The sequence below is a fragment of the Pinus tabuliformis genome, chromosome 3_2 (assembly GCF_031772625.1).
Source record: "Pinus tabuliformis cultivar Carrire ecotype Pingquan chromosome 3_2, CPIR1, whole genome shotgun sequence".
Classification (NCBI taxonomy): domain Eukaryota; kingdom Viridiplantae; phylum Streptophyta; class Pinopsida; order Pinales; family Pinaceae; genus Pinus; species Pinus tabuliformis.
In genome coordinates, this window is record NC_142302.1 from 1086908471 (window position 1) to 1086930283 (window position 21813).

Below are 21813 nucleotides of genomic sequence, written 5' to 3' on the forward strand. Positions count from 1 at the left end.
CCAATATCATTATAGAGCACGTGATTGGAAAACAATCTATAAAAAATGACAACCTTTCTGGATGGATGAACAGGATTGCAGCACTATGGAAGCCTTCTCTCTTCCCTATCACACACATAAAGCATTTGCAAAACGAGGAGGCGAATGAACTATCAAAAAAAGGTTTGCAATCTACATGCGGTATGTGGCATCTGAGCATCTCTGTAGATTCCATTACATACTATTTCCATCCCTTCACAATGTCGGGCATATAGTGTTGCCAAAAATCTGGTATGCTTCAAGATCTCGATCATCTTTTCTATCTCATGGCAAGGTATTTTGCTTTCTGTTTATAATAACTGCATGAATATCACTATGAAACTATGAACAACCTACAAAAATAGTATTACCTTGCAAAATACTATCAGAATTTATTTTTGTATTTATAAGCTATCCGGAAAAGCACCTACTGATCCAAATGTATAGTCTATCTCTACAGAATGTACAATTTATTTTTCTGCTATAATAATATATATTCAGCTTTTTCTCCTAAAAAAACAAAACCTATTTACGTTGAGAATCTCATGGTTAAGTGGGGGTGCATCTCTATGGTTAAGAATCTTGTTACATGCTTTTTTTAATGTAAATATATTTAATTCATGTTTTAGTTCTTTTTATTACTAGGGTAGCCATATAAATCAAACAACTAAACATTAAAACACTTCATCATACATCTCATATTGCCAATATTAAAAGAATAATCATATACCTTAACAAAATTACAATTTTATTTTAAAATAATATAAATTAAATGGTTGGTAAATGCCCATAGCCATCAATTCAATTCACGATTAAACATCAAAACACTTCACGATGCATCTCACATTGTTAAAAATAAATAAAAATCATACAAATTAACTAAATTATAACTTTATTTTATATTATTATTATTGTTGTTGTTGTTGTTGTTTTGTGGGGTAAATATTTTATTTCCTTCTAAAAAGGAATGTACATGAAAATATTGAAAATTTTAGGTGAGTTTGTCACTAGGGAGAACTGATCATAACCAAAATTGTACTCTCCATAGAGAGGCATATGATATCAAATTGTTAATGAGTTCAAAATTGACAATACAAAAACTGAAATGCGAGCTTTTTTAGCCTTGGAAATAAATAGAGGAAATAAGAAATGAAGTAACAAAGGACATAACAAGAGATTAGGTGGAGGGGTTTGAATTAGTAGCTATGACTTGAATGGGATCCTTGTTGTCACCTTCAGTGCCTCCAGCAGGGGGAGGGATGCCAAGGTTCCACTCTATGTACTCTAGCCATTGATCTAGGTCCTTCATGTGGCGATGCAAGTGTTCCATGGAGTGGAGGAGATCTGTCTGATGCCCATACATGTCCAAAAGAACCCTAGCTAAAAGGAATATCATATGCCAATACAAATCCATTGCATGCATGTACTAGTTGAAGCACCCATGTGTATGCTTAATGTCCAACACCTAATCTGCCAGCTTGGCTAGAACCTTGGTATCCGAGAGGTGGTGCCTTTGAGAAGTCCCCTCTCTCTTGGCATGGGTGAACTTGTCCTAGATGGGGCTTGTGGTAATCTATCTGAATTGGGCAGCAGTTTCCTCCAATTAATGATGTGTACACCTGTTACTGTGACTGTCTCATTCCTGGTAATATGGTACTCCCCTGCAAACATGGACACGTTGACAGGGCATGATGAGATAATAAAAAAGAGAACAAGACCAAAGAGATGGAACAAGGATGTTAAGGGGTTGACAAAGATGCATGTGTAGGAGAATTAGGGGAATAAGACAAATCCTCGAATATGGCCAAGACGAGAGGGAAAGATAAAATGTTGACAGAAGAGAAGAGAGGGGAGTCGACCAAGAAATGTGTTAGGAGGGAGACTCATTACCAAATAAAGAGAGCCACATAGGGGAGAGAGGATCCCAGAGAAGTGGTACCCAAGGAAGCCACTAGGGCACTAACATTGGGCAACCATAAGTGCTGGCAGACCAAACAAAGACATAATGCAAGGAGAAGCAAGAAAAGAATCAAAGCAAACGAGGTTAGACTAAGTTCAAAGAGGAGGTTACTAGATAGGTGAAAACCAATTCATAGTGACAAAATGCTTTGTCTAGTGACATGAGCTACCACATAACTACCATAACCATACACACAATGAGAACTGAGCGTGTATGCAACAAAGTGCCCAATGAACTTGCAAGGAAAAGTGGTAGCTTGTCGGAACAAAGCTCTTGAGTGTTCTAGTAGTCATTTACTTCAAAACTGTGGTCTAAATTCGTAATGTGAGGGCTTTCCTCACTAGGTTTCCTAAGGTGAACTAGAAACTGCAAGTCCTTGCTAGTTAGTTTTTTAGGAAGATAAAATGATAGAGGAGCTCAATAATATATTGCAATTGTTGAAGCCTGGTTATGGAGCATAAAACTCTGACTATCGGTGTCATTATAAATGTGAAATTCTTGAACCAAATATAAAATTTCCATGCTCGACATTATCTCAAAATGATGCTTCACACGAGAGAAGTTTGGGCATATAGATTAGAGAGTTATATGGCAATTGAGGTAGATTTGAGTGGTTGTGAAGTGTAAATATATTCAATTACCATGGTAAATGTTTGCAAGTGACGTCTCCTCAAATTTATTCAAGTTTTTAACAACTTCTATGGGGGCGTCATCCCTCAGTCTCTTGGCCAGGTTGTACAACAAAATCCGTCCACCCCCACAAACTTTTTTCTTAGAAAGCAACCCGTCCAATATTTTTTTTTTTTTTTTTGTAAATTAAAGCACTTTATATGGCCGAGAAGGTTTTTGTTATCTCCTAGGGATACAAGTGCATTCATAATCCAAAATTCTATATTTATCTTAGAGTACAAAAAAGGCCATCCAACTAGTCCCGGGTTACAAAAAGGACCATCATACAGGATAAACATAACAAAACATTGAAAGATTCTAAATATATTAGCAAACATGAACATCATCAGAGAAAGAGAAAGAGATGGGAGTAGAGTCCCTAACACTTGATCCAAGAGGTGCAACAATGTTCGAATCACAATGAAGGTGCCCTTCCACATGGGCCAACCTTGAGTTGAGTCTGTCCAAGATGAAGCGTTGGTTCCTCAACATCTTCTTAATGTCCTCCAAAGTTGGAAACACATTATGCCTTTCCATTTGTTTATATTTCAAGACTAGGCCAAGCATAGTCTTCATTTGCTAGTGTGTAGCGACATAATTAAGATATTTTCCGTCCCTTGGTGTGACCGAGATCCAAAACCCAACAAGAAAACTCATCCAGAATCTCAAAAGTTTGAGTGGTATTGTCTTTCCACTTGATCTAGGAGGATCCAAAAAGGCTCAAATTTTTAAGTCCTCAAATCTTAGAAAAATTGACACCAAGTTGTATATCTTGTCGAGATGATTCCAATGGGGCGAACGACACCTCAATTCGAGTCAGTATGACAAAGTTATGCTCATCTAAAGTTTGGCACAAATAATAATAAAAAAATCTGTGTTGGTGGGACCCACAGGGTGCCATGTGGCACTCCCACAGGTTGCCACATGGAAACTCAATTAACAAGTACAATCAGTAGATGGGGGACCCACAATTGATGTGTAATAACCCTGGTGAAAATTCCATGTAATAATAACCACGGTTGATGGGACACGTATTCCAAGTTGAATGTCGGGCAAAAACACAGTGATGTGGATCACTGGTGATTGATTAATGGCTAAGGAAATTGGCAAAGGAAATGGAAAAAGCTTTGGAAAGCAAAATGACATTTTTGGCATATTTATTTATGAAAACAATGCAAAATAGGAGAAAAGGGAGGTGAAAGGTCACAGGTTGCATGTGAGGAGGAAAATGAAGGAAAATAATGGAAAATGAAGAAAATAGAGACCTCGTTCACGGACCTTTTTTTCAGTTCAGTTTTGGAGCTCTCTCTATTCTCTCTCTCTCATACTCTTGGACACTTAGAGTTTCTTGGAGCACTCTTGCAGGAGTGTGGCACACTTGGAGTTTTGGAGCAAGAAGGAAAAGGAAGAGTAGGAAAGTGCAAGAGGACATCGGTATCAATAGCTGCAGCGAGTTTTGCTTGCAAGTACCGAGTTGCATGTATGTTTTCATCACTAGTTTTGGCATGCATGGCATATGCATGTGGTTCATTGGCCATGATCTGTCATTGGCATGCAGGATTTCCTGGATTGACATTGGGTTTGTCTAGCCTTGCCATTTCCTAGATATCCATGGTGTTGTGGGTTCATTTCCTTATCTTTCTGGTTGGTTCTCATGTTTCCTTTAGCATGGGTTGAGTTGCTAGTTTATGGAGCCTTCATTGGAAACACAATTTGGAGCCCTATATCAGCTGTGGGTTGAGTTACTAGTCCTGGAGCCTTGGTTGGAAAAACGTGAGGAGCCCTTGGTGGGTTAGTTACTAGTCTCGGAGCCTTGGTTGGACAAATTCTCTGGAGCCCTGTATCAGTTGTGGGTTGAGTTACTAGTCTTGGAGCCTTGGTTGGAACAAATGCTCTGGAGCCCTGAAAGTTTTGGGTAGAGATCAATCTGGTGATGGTTTTGTGATTTTTGACCATGAGGTGGAATCACTCTTTGATGAGTTGAGGTGGTTTGGCCTCTAGAAGCCGTGGATGGTTTTGATTGATGTGTTTTATGAGATCCCACATTGATCCAGATCTCTTTAGCTACAAGAATTTACCAAGATCTTTTACTTCTGTGATATTCGCAGAATTGCATATGAAAGAGCATGATATACCACATGTGCATATTATAAAGAAGATGAAACATAAATACAACCATCAAATCACAAGAAATAAACACATTGATAACGGAGTTCACCTAGTGTGGGTTACGTCTCCGGGCCCTGGTGTCAAGAGTGGGGAGGCCGCTTCATTAAATGTTGCAAATGATGATGATGTACATGGTATGTTCTTTGTCATTACAAGGATAATTCCCTCAACTAGAGTGGCATGTCTCTCCACGAGACATTCTCAGGAACTCTCACTCATATGGGCAAATTCCCTGAACAAGAGTGATAAGTCTCTCCACGCGACGCCCTATAGGAACTCTCACTTAAATTGGTCTTGCTTCAACGTGACAAGCTAATAAAATCTCACATTATGCGGCATACAAGTATCTCTCAACATAATGGTAATAAGGGATCTTAACAACAAAAAAATCATCTCAGGAAATCAAAATAAAGCATGACATAACTACATCATATACCTCCACTTTGGGGGATGGCCGAAAAATGCAAAGCTCAGCTGCTGAAATTGACACCACCGCCGAATTCGTGGCGTGAAATCGTGTTAAACGACTATAAAATTTGCCCCTTTCTGACACCGCCAAATTCCAGACCCTTGGGAATCTTGAAGATTCCCCTAAAGGTTCCTTCTTGAAGATGGTCGAGAAATCCACTGCTTGCATGAAGATTCTGAGCACACCACTGCGCTCCTTGTAATAGTCTGTGAAAAATGGCTATAAAGTTGGCATCATTTTGCCTCGGTAAAAAATTAGTCTCCAAGAGAATCTTTTAGATTCCACAAGATTCTCCACAGATTCATTGATGCTAGAAACCTGAATTTCTACTACTCAGATGGGGAAACAGACCACACGGTTGGAATCCTAGCAAGAAAACGTGCAAAAATGTCTATCAACTTGTCAAATTTCAACACTGGCATCTCTGGCCCTCTAAGGGAATATTTTTGACATCTTTGTAGATCCATCGCTCATGGTTCCACTCTGCTGTCCACTATCGGGCTCGTCCACTGGGAAAATGAGCAAGTTTAAATATATCATGGGGTCAACGGATTTAATAAGGTATGGCCCTATGGGTCGTTGGTGGAGGCCGAGATTAGGTCAGCAAAGGTTGGAGGTTTTAATACCCGCCTGACCCAAAATATACATTACCTAACAATTTTTATTGGCGGTCAAACCATTGCAACCGACGACGGTTATGTTGGATGCTGGTTTGCGTTGTATTGGAGTGTGGGGCCAACACAGGTTCAAGCCCCGCCAACACTGCAGCCTGCCACCCTAATTTTATTTTTTTTAAACAAACTGTTAAAAATATTTGACTGATTTTTAAGGGATATTAGGCAAATTAAGTAGGCAACAAATTTGCCCGTTCCGGTGGTCAGATTCTATGTTCCAGGTCGTTGCCAAATTGTTGCCTTGTTAAGACTGCCACTGGGCCAAGTTTGACATGAAATTTGACCAGCTATAACTTGAGCATACTAACTCAAATTTGAGTGTTGTTCACACCATTGGAATTAGGGCGATGAGCACTATGATCTAGTCCTGGTTTGAGTGAAATCCAGGGACTTTTAATTTTGAGCTTTTCCACATCCACTGCTGAATTCTGAGTGTGTTTGGAGTCACCTAGATCATTCCTCCCCACTAAGGATATTTTGGTCCTCCAAAAGCATGACCATAATCTGCAACTCTGACGTTACATTGTCTGCACCACAAGTGTCCTGAAAGGTCACACTTCCTTCTCCTTCACCCAATTTCATGACCAAACATGACCCAAGCATCCCCATACTTTCCAAGAGTTTATAAGACACACTCTTTCATCAAGTTTGCAAGAATAGAAACCAATAACCCAACTATCAGTAGAACGCCAAAACATCATCGTTTCTTTAATAAGCGATGGAAAACACATAATCACTTTTACAATTTAATTGCAACACATGATTTACAAAATATGGCCATGACAAGCTACCATATCTAGAAAAACCATCTTTTACTCAACAAAGTGAACCACGAGGAATGTGGCAGATTTGCTTGTTGAACACCTTCACCAGCTGGTTTCTGCACGGGTGCTTTGTCCTTAAGACACTGCTCTGGATGGAGCCTCCAACATGTGGCTCTTTGATGACCACCTCTATTGCAATGAATGCAAAAAGTCTTCTTCCTCTAGACCTACTTAACCTTCTTCTTTCCATGATGTGGAGAAGGCCTTTCACGCCTCATCCTCTTTCTTGCTTCCATTCTCTTCCAGCACTCAACAACCACATGGTTATGTAAACCACAAAAACTACATAGTTTTCTATGCCATGATTTTTGTTCATCATTAACATGCTTGTAATCAAAATGAACTTTAGAATACTGAGACTTGTTATACCTATCTCAACTATCTCTGGTATAATTCCTGGCGATGAGATCTTGCCTTCGATCTTCCTCTACTATGTGCATTGTCATGGGAGGATTGTGATGTGTTCCAATCATCCTCTTTCTTTGATGGCTTCGAAAATGTCTTGGAAGCTTATGATACCTTTGAGCACTCTCCTTCAATGTATCCCAAACCTACAAATTGAGGTCTTTGTACAACCTCCAATGGTTAAGTCATGCCTTGGCCATTAACACCAAGTCCTCCTCCTTTATACCCCATCTTGGTAAGGAGTCTCATGCCAATTCCTGAAATGGGTACCTCCATGTTTCCAATAGAAATAGTGTCATGTGAAAATGAAACTGAAGAATGATCAACATTGTTTACCTCAACTGTCGATTTTGAAACAGGTGATGATGGCTTTGCTAAGCCTTCATTGTGCTTCAACTCTTCCAAGGCCTCTTCCGTGGCTCGTAATTGAAGCTGCAATCTCTGTTTCTCCTATTTTTCTTCTCGTAGAAGTCTCCTCAATTCAACATTATCTGCTTGAAGGCTCTGATTGATCTCCTCATCTGAATGATGAGAGGACGACGAAGAAGATGAATGTACACTCGAGGGCGTAGATGGAGAACCGTCCTCTGCTCTTTCTTTCTCTTTTTGCTCTCTTGCCATCTTCTCCTCATAATCTGCATAAATTATGTCTACCAATTTTTACAGCATGTGGAAGGCCTCATAGAGATCTCTATCATCCTCCATTTTCTTTCTTGTTGCATGTTCAATCATTCACACTCGCAACTCACATTAACGAGAAGCCCACTATGATACCAAACTTGATCCAGATCTCTTTAGCTATCGAAATTATCCAAGATCTTTTACTTATGTAATGTTAGGATAATTGCATACGAAAGATCATGATATACCACATGTGCATACTATAAATAAGATGAACTATAAAGAAAACCATCAAATCACAGGACACAAACACATTGATAACTGAATTCATGTAGTGTGGGTTACGTCTCAGGGACCTAGTGTCAAGAGTGGGGAGGTCGGTTCAATAAACACTGCAAATGATGATGATGTACATGGTAGGTTCTTTTTCATTACAAGGATAATTCCCTCAACCAGAGTGGCATGTCTCTCCACGAGACGTTCTCAAGAACTCTCACTCATATGGGAAAATTCCCTCAACAAGAGTGGCATGTCTCTCCACAATACGTCCTATAAGAACTCTCACTCAAATGGGTCTTCCTTCAGCATGAAAAGCTAATAAAATCTCACATGATATGGCATACAAGTATCCCTCAACATAATGGTAATCAGGGATCTCAACAACAAAAACATCATCTTAGGAAATCAAAAGAAAGCATGACATAATTGCATCATATACCTCCACTTTCAGGGATGACCGAAAAATTAAAAGCTTAGCTGCTGAGACGGACACCAGCGCTAAATTCGTGGCACAAAATTGTTTCAAACAACTATAAACTTTGCCCCTTTTTGACACCGTTAAATTTTGGACCCTCGAGAATCTTGAAGATTACCCCAAAGATTCCTTCTGGAAGATGGTCGAAAAATTCACTTCTCAGATTAAGATTCTGAGCACACCACTGCACTCACTACAAAATTATGTGAAAAATGCCTATAAAGTTGGTATCATTTGGATTCCACAAGATTCTCCAAAGATTCCTTGCTGTTGGACACCTGAATTTATGCTACTCAGATGGGAAAAAAGACCACACGGTTGGACTCCTGGCGAGAAAATGTGCAAAGATGACTATCAACTTGTAAAATTCTAACACTGGCACCTTTGGACCTCTGAGGGAATCTTTTTAGCATCTTTGCAGATCAGTCGCTCATGGTTTCATTATGTTTGCAACTCATGGTTCCGCTCCGCTCTCCACCGTTGGGCCCGTTCATTGGGCAAATAAGCGAGTTCAAATATATCACGAGGTCAACATATTTAATAAGGTATGAACCTATGGGTCATTGGTGGAGGTCGAGATTAGGTCAGCGAAGGTTGGAGGTTCCAACCCTCGCCCGACTCGAAATATACATTAGCTAACGTTTTTTGTTGGCGGTCAAACCGTTGCAACCAACAACAATTAAGTTGGATGTTGGTTTGCGTTGTATTGGAGTGTGGGGTTGTCGGCCGGTGCAGGTTCAAGCCTCGCCAACCTTGTTATATGGTGGTTGCGTATTAATTTGGTTGTGGGCCTTTATATGTGATGTGGGGTGGCAGGTGGCGGGGTTTGACCGACTCCCACCCATTTAACATATATTAAGATGACCTTGTGGGGGTGGCAACACTCCTCCCCAAATTTTTGTTTTGTTTTTTTATTATTTAAAACAAACATTAAAAATATTTGACCGGTTTTTAAGGGATATTAGGAAAATTAAGTAGGCAACAAATTTGCTCGTTTTGGTGGCTGGATTCCGTGCGCCGGGTGGTTGCGAAATTGTTGCCTTGTTAATACTGCCACTTGGCCAAGTTTGACCTGAAATTTGACTAGCTATAACTTGAGCCTACAAACTCGGATTTGAGTGTTGTTCACACCGTTGGAATCAGGGTGACGAGCACTATGATCTGGTCCTAGTTTGGGTGAAATCTGATGACTCAAATTTTAAACTTTTCCACATCCACTACTGAATTCTGAGTGTGTTTGGAGCCACCTGGATCACACATTCATGCTTGGAATACAAAACAGGGGTGGCTGGTTGAAGAAATTTGGCTCAGCCATGTCTATGGTCGGGTGATTTGTGGAAGTCCCGAACTTGGCTATCCTTTGCATCATTAATATGAGGTTATTTCTCCTTGTTATTTCATGTGTAAATTTCTAGGTTTATATGTGGATTATATGGCTGAGGTATCCTTGATATTTCTGTTGTCATTATGTTGGTTATGAGCATGTATTATGACAGTGGCTATGTATGGCTCTCATCATGTTTTTACTTGTAAATGAATGTACAATGTATCTATGGCATAATAGATGAAATGACAGCTAATGTGTTGAGGCATCAATGCTTCTTACAGATTCTCAGATAAGTATGAGACCCCTATGATCGAATATGTTGTTTAAATTTGTAGATTACATATTTGTGACATGTTTGATGAAATTCCTGTCATGGCTAGTAGGGGCCCAGTATAGTCATTGTTCAAGTAATTGCATTTGTATCATTGTTTTGTTGCTATCTTTCAGTTTTGAAAGTGTCATTTAGTTCTAAGCAGTGACCTGGGCTCAGGGCCTAAAAAAAATTAGCTCAAATCCTAGAGATGCAGGCACGAAACTGGGTAGAAAAGTCCCCATACGCATGCATACCCATGTTGTGGGAGCATATGGAGCCTCTTGGACGCATGTTTTTCCATATCAAGGGAGTGTCTGGGGGTTTAATGGTCTAAAAACTCAGTGGGACCCAGAGGCTGGTTACCTGATTGGTTGGGATCACTCCTAGGAGTTTTGTTGTTGATGTGGAAGGTTTATTTGGTGTGTTTCTGTCAGTTCCACTTCCTTAACTAACACATATGAGTTGAATCATATCATAATAACTTCTTGTCACATGTTTACATCGGTTAGCCGGTTACCTGGGTAGATGTGGGAGGAAGGTGTTAGAGAGTGGCATGAGGGCATGGTTCACCGCTTGGGCTAGATGGGTTGTATGTTGGTCATGCATTCATTTCGGTTGCATATGTGTTGCTTGTGTTGTAAGACCATGTGCTTGTTGCATTTGTATGGTATGGGTTATGGTTGCAGTAAGGTCGCCATGGGAAGTTGATGGTGTTGTTGTGGAGCGTGTCGTCATGAGTGTATGGTTGATTATGCACGTTAGTATTCACCTGTGGTCAAGTGTACAATGATGTGGTGGTCGTTGTCATGCATGAGGTCATGGTATGTGTCGTTGATATGGTCATGCATCGATGACTGGAATCTAGCTAAAATGATGGTTATATGATTATGCATTATATTTTTATATGTTGTCATGATTATGTTATACATGTATTACACTGATTTGTTGATCTTGCGGACGAGGTATCCTCCCTGAATTATGCTAAGGTATATTGGTTTATTGTGATTTGATTTAGCTGACATGATATACCTTGCAAGAATAATATCAAAGATGAATAGCAAGATGGTAGACTACAATTCCCCAGACTCTCCCTATGGATCATATGAGCAGCGTGGTGTTGGGCACTCTTCTGGTTTGGCAGACACATTGATAATCTTAAAGAAAGAAATAAGGAGTTGTAAGGCAGACAACAACAAAATCATATAGGCACAGGAGAAACAAGCATAGGTAAATACAATGATACTTAAGATTTTGTCAGAATTGCAGTGACATGGACCACTTCGAATCAGCCATGAGCAGGAGGACAAAACTAATGGGGCATATGGAAGCAAGTCTCATGGTGAGCAAAGTTCGGATAGATATGACACAGTTAGAGATGGCAGATTGTTAAATACTTTGGATAGGAAAGGTGATAGACAAAGGTACTATTCTAGTTCTAGTTCTGACATGCTTGATGATCAAAATTGTTATCATCCTTATAGGAGGAGTGACAAGGGATATTTTTCGGATGATTTTAACAAAGAAAAAACACCTATATTTGATGGAGAGATGAAGAAATCATAGGATGCAGAGGCATGGTTGCTTGGTATGAGGAAATTCTTCAGGTTGCATGATTATTCAGAGAACATGAAAGCCAAAATAACTACATTCAGTCTCAAAGGTAAAGCATATATTTGGTGGGAAGATGTGAAGAATGTCAGAGGTATTCATGAGGAGGACTTTACTTGGAATGAGTTTGAGAGACTATTCAAGAAGAAGTACCTATCGAAGAGATTTTTTGATGACAGGGAAAAAGCAATTCTATGATCTAAAGATGGGATTGATGACAAATGAGGAGTACACTAGCAGGTTCTTGGAGCTACTGAGGTATGTGCCTTACCTCAAGGAGGAGAAGGCCAAGATTCAGAGATTCACTAGTGGGTTACCGATTGCATTCAAAGACAGGATTGAGTTCGATGAGCTTAGCTCATTGAAGGAGGCGATCGGAAAGCTAAAACATTGCTATGAGAAATCGAAGCGTAGATTTGAGACTAAGCCGGACTCGAAAGATAATGCAAGGAACAAAGGAAAACGGGACAATAAGTGAGAAATACCTTAGGATACAGGTAATAAAGAGCACATGACGTCATTTAATAAGTTCAATGCATCTGAAAGAGGACATGGAATTCGAGCTGAGGAGTAGAATAAGGAGCCTGTGAGGTGTTGGACACTTGGAGGAGAACATCATAGGAGAGATTGTCCACAATATTAGGGTGGTAGACCACATATCTACAGTGATCAGGAGGCATAGACAGTGGGAGATGTTGGAAAGAGTATTCCTAGGATCTATGCAGTGCTGAATAATAGACATGTAGATCATCGGGCATCTATCATTGAGATGGATGGTAAGCTTTGTGATCAAGTTGTTTCTATTTTGATTGACCTTGGATCTAATTATAGTTATGTTAATCATGACCTAGTGGATACATGTGGTTTGAATAAAGAAGTGCATGCAGAGTCTTAGTTAGTGCAGTTGGCTACAGGTACCAAGAAGAGAGTTCATCATTGGGTAAGAGCTTGTACATTTGATTTGAATGGTATGCCTACCTCAACACATTTGAATGTATTACTATTGGGATCATACAGTATGTTGTTGGGCATGGATTGGTTGTACCTTCATAGAACCAAGGTGGATTGTTATGACAAAGCCATTGAGTGTTTGGATGACAATGGGAAACAAAGAGTCTTGCAGGGTAAGAAGAAAGCAACATCAGTTAGAATGGTGACAACTATGCAGGTCAAGTGTAGTCGTAGGAAAGGGTGTGTGTTATTTGTAGTGCACATTTCTAGTGACAAAGGTAAGGAAGTTGAGGATGCATATGTTTTGAGTAGGTACCCAGTTCTACAACAGTTTCAGGATGTATTTCCAGCAGATATTTCAGAGTTTCCACCTCATCAGGAGGTAGACTTTTCAATTGAGTTGGTGCCAGGGGTAGCTCCGGCATCAAAGACACCTTATAGGATGAGTACACCTGAGTTGGTAGAGTTGAAGCTGCAGTTGAAGGAAATGCTTGACAAGGGATACATTAGGCCAAGTGTATCACCATGGAGCACAACAGTATTGTTTGTGAAAAAGAATATGGTACTCTCAGGTTGTGCATTAATTAAAGACAGTTGAACAAAGTTACCATCAAGAACAGGTATCTATTACCAAGGATTGATGGCTTGTTCGATTAGTTGAAGGGAGCAACAGTGTTCTCGAAGATTGATCTGAGATCTGGATATCATCAGGTACACATTAAAGAAGAGGACATCTACAAGACATATTTCCAGACCAGGTATGGGCATTATGAGTTTGTTGTAGTTCCATTTGATTTAACTAATGCCCCAACTACCTTTATGTGCTTATGATGAGCCCCAAAAATGTACAATTATTTGGGCTCATTCAACCTCCTAATTTGGCTTAGTCCACCATTCTCATTTGTTTATTGCATGTTTTTTATTATTTTTATGTTAATAGAGTGAATTTGGTTAGTCATTATGCCAACAAGTCTAATGGGTGCTTTGTGTAGCCTTTTTGGTCAACTTGGAGACAAAATGGAAGGTCTTAATGAGCACTTGGCAGCCAAATTCGTGGGAGAACAAGCTAGAGGATTTGTAGGAAGGTGTCCCCCTCATTTATGGGCCCTTACCTCGAATTCTCCACCATCAGCTCGGAGTTCAAGGGCCACCGAATCAATCAGCACAAGGGCAGCCAAGCAAGTCAAGTAGGACTGCTGTTAACTCCAAGTCTTGGGCAGCCAAGTCCCTAACTTTTAGGAGGACTGTTGGGTCCTCAAATTGTATAAATAAGAAGGCTTGGGGCCTCATTTTGGTTAGCTAGTGGGTAGTCATTTTGTAGCTAGTGGATAGTCATTTTGTTTTAGCCATTAGTTAGCTAGTTTGTAGTTCGATTTTTATGCAATAGATTAGTTTTGCTTTCAGCTCTTTCTCAAGCTCTCCTTGTGGACAGTTTTGATGTACTTTTCATTTCTTGATTAATAAAGATGGATCCAGCTTTGCACCATCTCTAAATCTTTCATGGGAGGCTGTAGCTCTTGGGGTTGGGCCCAATACCTCCCTTGTTTCTCTTTATGTGTGTTTGCTGCGTTCTTGAGAAAAAATCTGCTCTTTAGATTTAATTCATGCTGTGTTACTTAGGTTGCTTTTGATGGTTAAAGTAGTTTCTTATGTTTAAGATAGATTGGTAGGAGTTATTCATGCGTTTATATCTCTTTGATAATGTTTTGTTCACAGGTTGTACGTGATTCTTTTCATGAATAAGGTTGCTGTCCACCGATTTCATTAACTTGTTAGATAGATCACATGATATTTCGATTGCATGCAAGATGTAGTTGGGTTGATCAAGTAACCACTATGCAGGGCATCTTCATCACCTCCTCGTTCATTTGAGCCTCGTTCAGATCAGCTCCTCCATCACCAAGTCTGTTCCCTCATCTCCCATCTTCTCTTTTGCCAAGTAACCTTACCTTCTTCCCCATTGTTGTCTCAACTACCTTCAAGCCAAGTCAGCCTTCCACATCATCTCACCACTCCATCCATCAGCTCCTGGATCACTTCAGACCCCCATCCTACCTCCATAACCATCCATGCATCTTCCATCAACCGTCCATCCTCAAACATCCCATTTCAGAACATCCTGTAGAAGAATTGCAGACCTTCCTATAGAAATTCCTGAGTTTCCTGTAGGATCCCCTGCAGACATCCTGTAGGAGCCCACACACTCGATTGCTGAGCATCTGAACGTGAGGAACCTCTGTGAACTGATGCTCAGGATCCCTTGGGACCTCCCCTAGCCATCCTGACCTTGCCCATGCTTTCCTTCCATTTGAACCGCTCCTGCACAGTCAAACCCTAATCAAAAAGCACCATCACAATAAATCCAACCACTTAATGACAAAATACAAAAACATGTCTTTTCAAGTGCAAGTAGCTTAGATTCATGTATTTCAACTCACTGCATGTAATAGCGTCATTGGTAGAAGTTTCATTCACGTTTTTGCATTGTAAGGGTCAAGCTAGTTAAATTAGGGTTTATTAGGGTTTCTACGCTTTGTTAGCTTTCCATTTCCTTTTTGCAAAGTAGGTTAGCTTCCTTCAAGATAGCTTTCGTCCATCACTCATAAAGCTTCTTCTGTGAGCCTATAGAAGTTGGCTTGAGCCCTAGCGGACTTGTGCCAGCTGACCAAGTGACAGCTGCGACAAGAGCTAGTACTTGTGCATACAGCACCGTCGCTTCCAAGTTTGTACGAACTACCGGGTTGATAAAATTAGAGATAGGAAGCTCCAGGAGTTGTAGCATTATTGCTACAATACTGGAGCCCACCAGCTTAATGAATAGTGTGTGGCATCTGTATTTGGAAAAGTTTGTTATTGTGTTCATCGATGATGTATTGGTATATTCAAAAAATGAAGAAGAGCATGCCGAGCTTTTAACATCATTGTTGAGATTGTTGAGGGAGTATCAATTGTATGCTAAGCCCAACAAGTGCAATTTCTTTCAGACTAAGGTACACTATTTGGGACATGTGGTTTCCAAGGATGGCATAACAGTGGACCCAAAAAAGTAAGAGCTATCATGGAGTGGGTAGCTCCTAAAGAATGTGGATGAGGTGAGATCTGTCATGGGGTTAGCAAGTTATTACAGGAGGTTCATTAGGAAATTTTCACAGATTGCTTATCCTATCACATCATTATAGAGGAAAGGTAAGAAGTTTGAATGGACAGAGGAGCGTGCGGTCAGTTTTGAGCAGCTCAAGAAATTATTGACACATGCAACAGTGTTAAAGATTGCAAATTCGGACAAAGAGTTTGTAGTATGTACAAATTATTGCAAGAGAGCACTTGGTGGAGTCCTTATGCAGAATAGATAGGTGGTATACTATGAGTCACAGAATTTGAATGAGAATGAGTAGAACTACCTGACACATGATCTTGAGTTAGTAGCGATCATACATGCATTGAATATGTGGAGAGACTATCTTCTTGGCATGAGGTCTGTATTGATGAGTGATCACAGTGGGTTCTGACATCTATTTGACCAATCGAATCTGAATGGCAGGAAGGCTCGGTGGTTGGCTACGATCAGTGAGTTCGATTTTGAGATCAGGTATATCAAAGGTAAAGAGAACAGGGTAGTAGATGCTCTTAGCAGGCGGATACGGGAAATCACATAACAACTAGATCTCCTATGGGACGGATTTATAGGATAAGATCTTGCAGGCAGGTCAGTAGGATGACAGGTATATGGAGATTGTGCACAGGCTACAGTAGAGTACATGTACAAGTATAGGTATTGGTGCATGTACAAATACATGTAGTGGTACAAGTACATGTACATATGCAGGTGCACAAGATGTGGACTATTGTCTCATGGCAGATGGATTGGTTAGATTTAGGGACAGGATATATGTTCTAGATAGCAGTGAGCTCAAGAAGGTGATCTTGAGGGAGTTTGATGCGAAACCATATTCATGTCACCTAGGCTATTAGAAGAAGATGACACAGTGAAGAAATTATATTATTGGTTGAATTTGAAGAGAGATGTAGTGGAGTTTGTGGCTAGGTGCTTGGATTTTCAGTAGGCGAAGGCAGAGTGTAAGCATCCAGGTGGACTGCTACAGTCGATGCCGATTCTATAGTGGAAATGAGAAGTCATTTCCATGGACTTTATCACAGGTTTGCCAAGGATAGTGAGACAACATGATTCCATCATGGTAATGGTGGACAGGTTGACAAAGGTAACACATTTCATTCCAGTGAAGTCTACATTCTCAACGAGTGATGTAGCACAAGTCTTCATCAAGGATGTGGTCAGATTGCATGGAGTTTCGAAGAAGATTGTGTTAGACTGGGATGCGAAGTTCACTTCCAAGTTTTGGAAGGTGTTATTTGCAGGTTTGGGCATAAAGTTGTCCTTTGGTACAAATTATCATCCGCAGACATATGGACAAACAAAGAGGGTCAATAGGATATTGGAGGACATGTTGAGGATCTATATGATTTATCAATGACAGAAGTGGGAAGAGTACCTTCCACTGGTAGAGTTTTCTTATAAAAATGGATATCAAGAATCCTTGAGGATGATTTTGTTTGAGGCATTATATGGGTGGAGTTGTAATACTCCCATCAGTTGGAGTTATCCAGTTAACAAGGTGTTGATTAGATTGGACATGGAGTGGAAAATGTAGGTAATCAAGAAGAATTTGAAAGCAACACAAGATAGGCAGAATAGGTTGTTTAAGGAGGTCTAGTTTGGGGAACAAGTGTACTTATGCATCAAAATGAAGAAGAGGTCCTTGTAGATTGGATCATGTGCCAAGCTATCACCCCGTTTTGTGGCCCTTTTAGGATTATTGAAAGGATTGAACTAGTAGCCTATCGACTTGCACTACCTTCGACAGTGAAAGTCCATGATATTTTCCATGTGTCATTGCTTAAGAAGTATGTTAAATATGTTGATCATGTGATTGACTGGTTTGTATTGCAGGTGGAGCGAGAAGGAGAATTCTAGCTGGAACCGTAGTGAATTTTGCAGAGAAAGATGCTCATGCTCCAGAACCAAGCAATCGAGCAGGTTAAAGTGAAATGGAAGCACTTTGGGCCCGATGAAGCTACATGGGAGATGGCGGATTAGATGCGAGCTATATATCCTTCCTTATATGCTGGTTGAGAAGATGTTTTGGTATATGTCTTTGGTATTTGTTTTGGTACATGTTTTGGTGATGTTTGGTATATGTACATATATATATGGATGTAAATACTGCCATGAGCTATGTTATAAAGCTCCAATAAGCGGCATGGGTGTCATGTTATTATGTTGTTATACTTGTTATGTTGTTATGTTGGTTTGCTTCTCAGCAGGATGATCATTGTAAATACTGCAACGAGCTAAGTTATAAAGCTCCATGGGCAGTATGTTTTGGTTACAATGACCTTGTTCGTTGTAGGTGTTGTTGAACACCGAGGACGGTGTTCCCCCAAGGGGGAGGGTCCTGTAACATCCCTGGTAAAAATTCCATGTAATAAAAGTTAATAAAGGCAAAATAATAACCACGGTTGATGGGACATGTATTCCAAGCTGAATGTTGGGAAAAAACATAGTGATGGGGATCACTGGTGATTGATTAATGGCTAAAGAAATTGGAAAAGACAATTGCAAAGGCTTTGGAAAGACAAAACAACATTTTTGGCATATTTATTTATGAAAATAATATAAATTAGGAGAAAAGGGAGGTGAAAGGTCATAGGTTGCATGTGAGAAGGAAAATGAAGAAAATAGAGGCCTCATTAATAAAAAGGCTTTTGAGGATCAGTTCACAGACTTTTTTTAGTTCAGTTTTGGAGCTATCTCTCTCATACTCTTGGACACTTGAGTTTCTTGGAGCACTCTTGGAGGAGAGTGACACACTTGGAGTTTTGGAGAAAGAAGGCAAAGGAAGAGTAGGAAAGCACAAGAGGACAGGTTACATGATGTGGAGGAGGGTGTTACATGATCTGGAATAATGACGGGGCGACATATCAGAGTACAAGGCACCTAGTTGGCAGCGAGGTGGACCAGTTCGAGGTTGTCACATGGCAGCACCAGATTGGCCTAGTTGTTTCAACAATAAAAAATATCATTTGGGTGGACAAGTCGAGGGTCAAACACTCGACCTCGTCGATGTCGCCCCAACCATATGTTGTTGCACCAACAAACTTTGTTGATAAATATGGATGACAAAGTATATATAAGAAAAGGGCTTGTTATTATATTCAAAAAAGGACTTGATGCCCACAGGTTTGACCCTGGGACCCTTGTCTAAACCCCAACAAACAACACTATTATATATAATGCGCCAACCAATAGCTATGACGTCAACATACCATATGACGATTAGGGTACAAAATGACATATGGTTAATACGTTGGTTGAAACCATAATGTATGTGGTTGTATGTTGTGTGCTTTACATTTGGTATGAGTGTTTATAAAATAAAGCATATGGTTATACAACTTAAATTATTTGCCCATGAACCATTATATAAACCATTGTTTATTCGACCAAAATAAGTGGCAACAGAGGAGGACCCATGTATAGGAGCATGGAAGGAGTGACAATGGTAGGCCAACAGGGCCTCTGCGTGGGAATGAATCTCAAGCAGATTCCAAAGAATATTTCTAGAGCATATTCTAGGGAACATTCCAAGCATATTCTGATGCATTATGGCACAAAATTTGAGGAGGAGGTAACAATTCCAGAACCTGGTCAAGTCATACTCATTTTTCTGGAAATTTCGCAAGGAATCCACTAGTGCAATCATAATTAGAATATGAGCAATGGATTTTTGGGCCATACCTACATGTGAGGTATTGCCATGTATTTTCCATTATTCGCTAAGATGATATAGAGGCCTCTCCATTTTGAAGTTGGGATTGAAGATGTAGCTCACACATTGTGACTGAAATTCGTTAATAAATCATGGTGCATTGCGTATATTTCCTTCTTTTTGTGTTGCTTCTTCATGGATGTTGCATTTATGGTATTTTCATGCTCTTTAAGCAATTATATTTGATGTCACTAAAAGAAATATCTTGGATTACCGCTCTCGACTAAGTCTCTAATTTCCTAAATTATCGATGTGTCTCAAGGGGGACTGTGTTAATATAGGTTGTTTCAGAAACCTAGGCAAAGAGTTGATCCCTCTACTGGCCTTGAGAGCTGCTTCCACGCACCCCCCTCCCCTTTTGCATCGCATTTGTTTTCAGCGATGCATAACGGGCAAGAGGGGATTGCACCTTTGATAATAACTGAAACTACCACAACTTGGAAAATGACAGGAGAAAAACCTAGATAAGTTACTACCAAAGAACAAGTTAAATGAGACATCAAATTCGTCATGATGAACCATGAACTAGACTAAACCACTCAAGGGAATACTACACTCAAACCCCTCAAAACTATCTCTACTCATTATAAAGTCTACAACTACCTGATAATTTAACGAAACACACAACCACAGACCTACCAAGATACCAAACCTATGAAATTTACTCAATACTGAAAAAGGCCAGATGGGCAATAAAGCATTTACCCACATTTACAAACTCATCATAAGAAACCTCACCCACTACACAAAATTTCCCACAAACTTCTCTCCCCAATCTAGGCAGGACCCAAGACCCAAATTTTACATAGACTCTCAAACTACAAATAAACATACAAAGATAGAAGTTCTATGACCAGAAGAAATGTCAAACAAAACAAGAAAAACTAGAGGATTCGAAACCGGGCTCCCAACTTAGTGTTGATATTAGAAGCTTGCACCAACTTCCACAACCATCTTCTAGAGCCCATAACCAATTCTTCACTCATTGTCTGGGCTTATTCAACCTCCTCCACTTCTCCAACACCAATTGAGAATTATGACCCACAACTCTCCTAATAGGTAACCAAACCCTTAGCCCAATCACCACACCGGAGCACAAACCGCCAGGCCACCGTTCCAACAACGAATTCTCCACTTGCTAGACTAAAATACCCACCCACCACCACTTCTCCAGTTTCGAGCAACATCCACTCCCCACTACACTAAAGCCTGGATTGAAGGAAACCTATGGAAACTCAACATAGGATCCGAAAGAATGGTCTAGTAGCAGGGAGGTCACCTCCTCTACTTCACACTTGCCCCAACCTCCATTTTTAACCATCAATATTGATGTGCATTTAATTAACCACCCTCCACTATAACCCCACCCCTACTATTTAATGCACTTCAGGTGGGAAAGGTGGTGAGCTCATCCTGCCATGCCTCCTCTTAGATGTTGAGCTCACCCCCATTAGAACCATGGATATTCACCCCCACTTTACCATGGAGATTATTAATCTACTAGCCTAGATCATCTTAACTCTAGATCTACCAAACATCGAGAGAGATTAAATATCTCTCTTGAGGTGCAAACCTCTTTTACATTGAAAATAGATTTGATCCCTCTTGGTGGATCCAAAGTTAAGATGCATCTAGGCTGGTCTAATTATTGACCTTTAATTAGGTCACATTAGAGAAGAATACCATGGGAAAAAAACTATGGGTTGGAGAATTTTATGTTTTTTTATTTATTTTATTTTTAGTAAGCCAAAATGTTAAACATTACAACATATCCCCCATACTATGCTGGAGAGCACCTCTCTACACAATAAATAGGTTTTGTTACAATACCATGGGCCAATACCATGGCTTATCAATTCTGGATTCTCAAAAAACCATAACTCACTTCATATGAAACATGTTCATATAACATTTTTTTTAGAGAAAAAAGAGCATAACTACTTTGTAGATAAATCTCAACCTTTAATTTGTGTATGCAACTATGAATATTTTAGAATATTTAATGGAGGTTAAATCCATAGTGTAAAAATGTCATGTCCACACGTGTAAGTGAACTCTTATCACCTATTGTTGTTTTAATATGTTTTTATTTTTTTGTAAATCGACAAAATCTATTAATTCACGAAAAAGTTACATCTTGAGCTGCATAGTTTCAAAACACCCTTGGCCGCATTTTGACCGAACTTGTTAGCTAGGTGGGAAA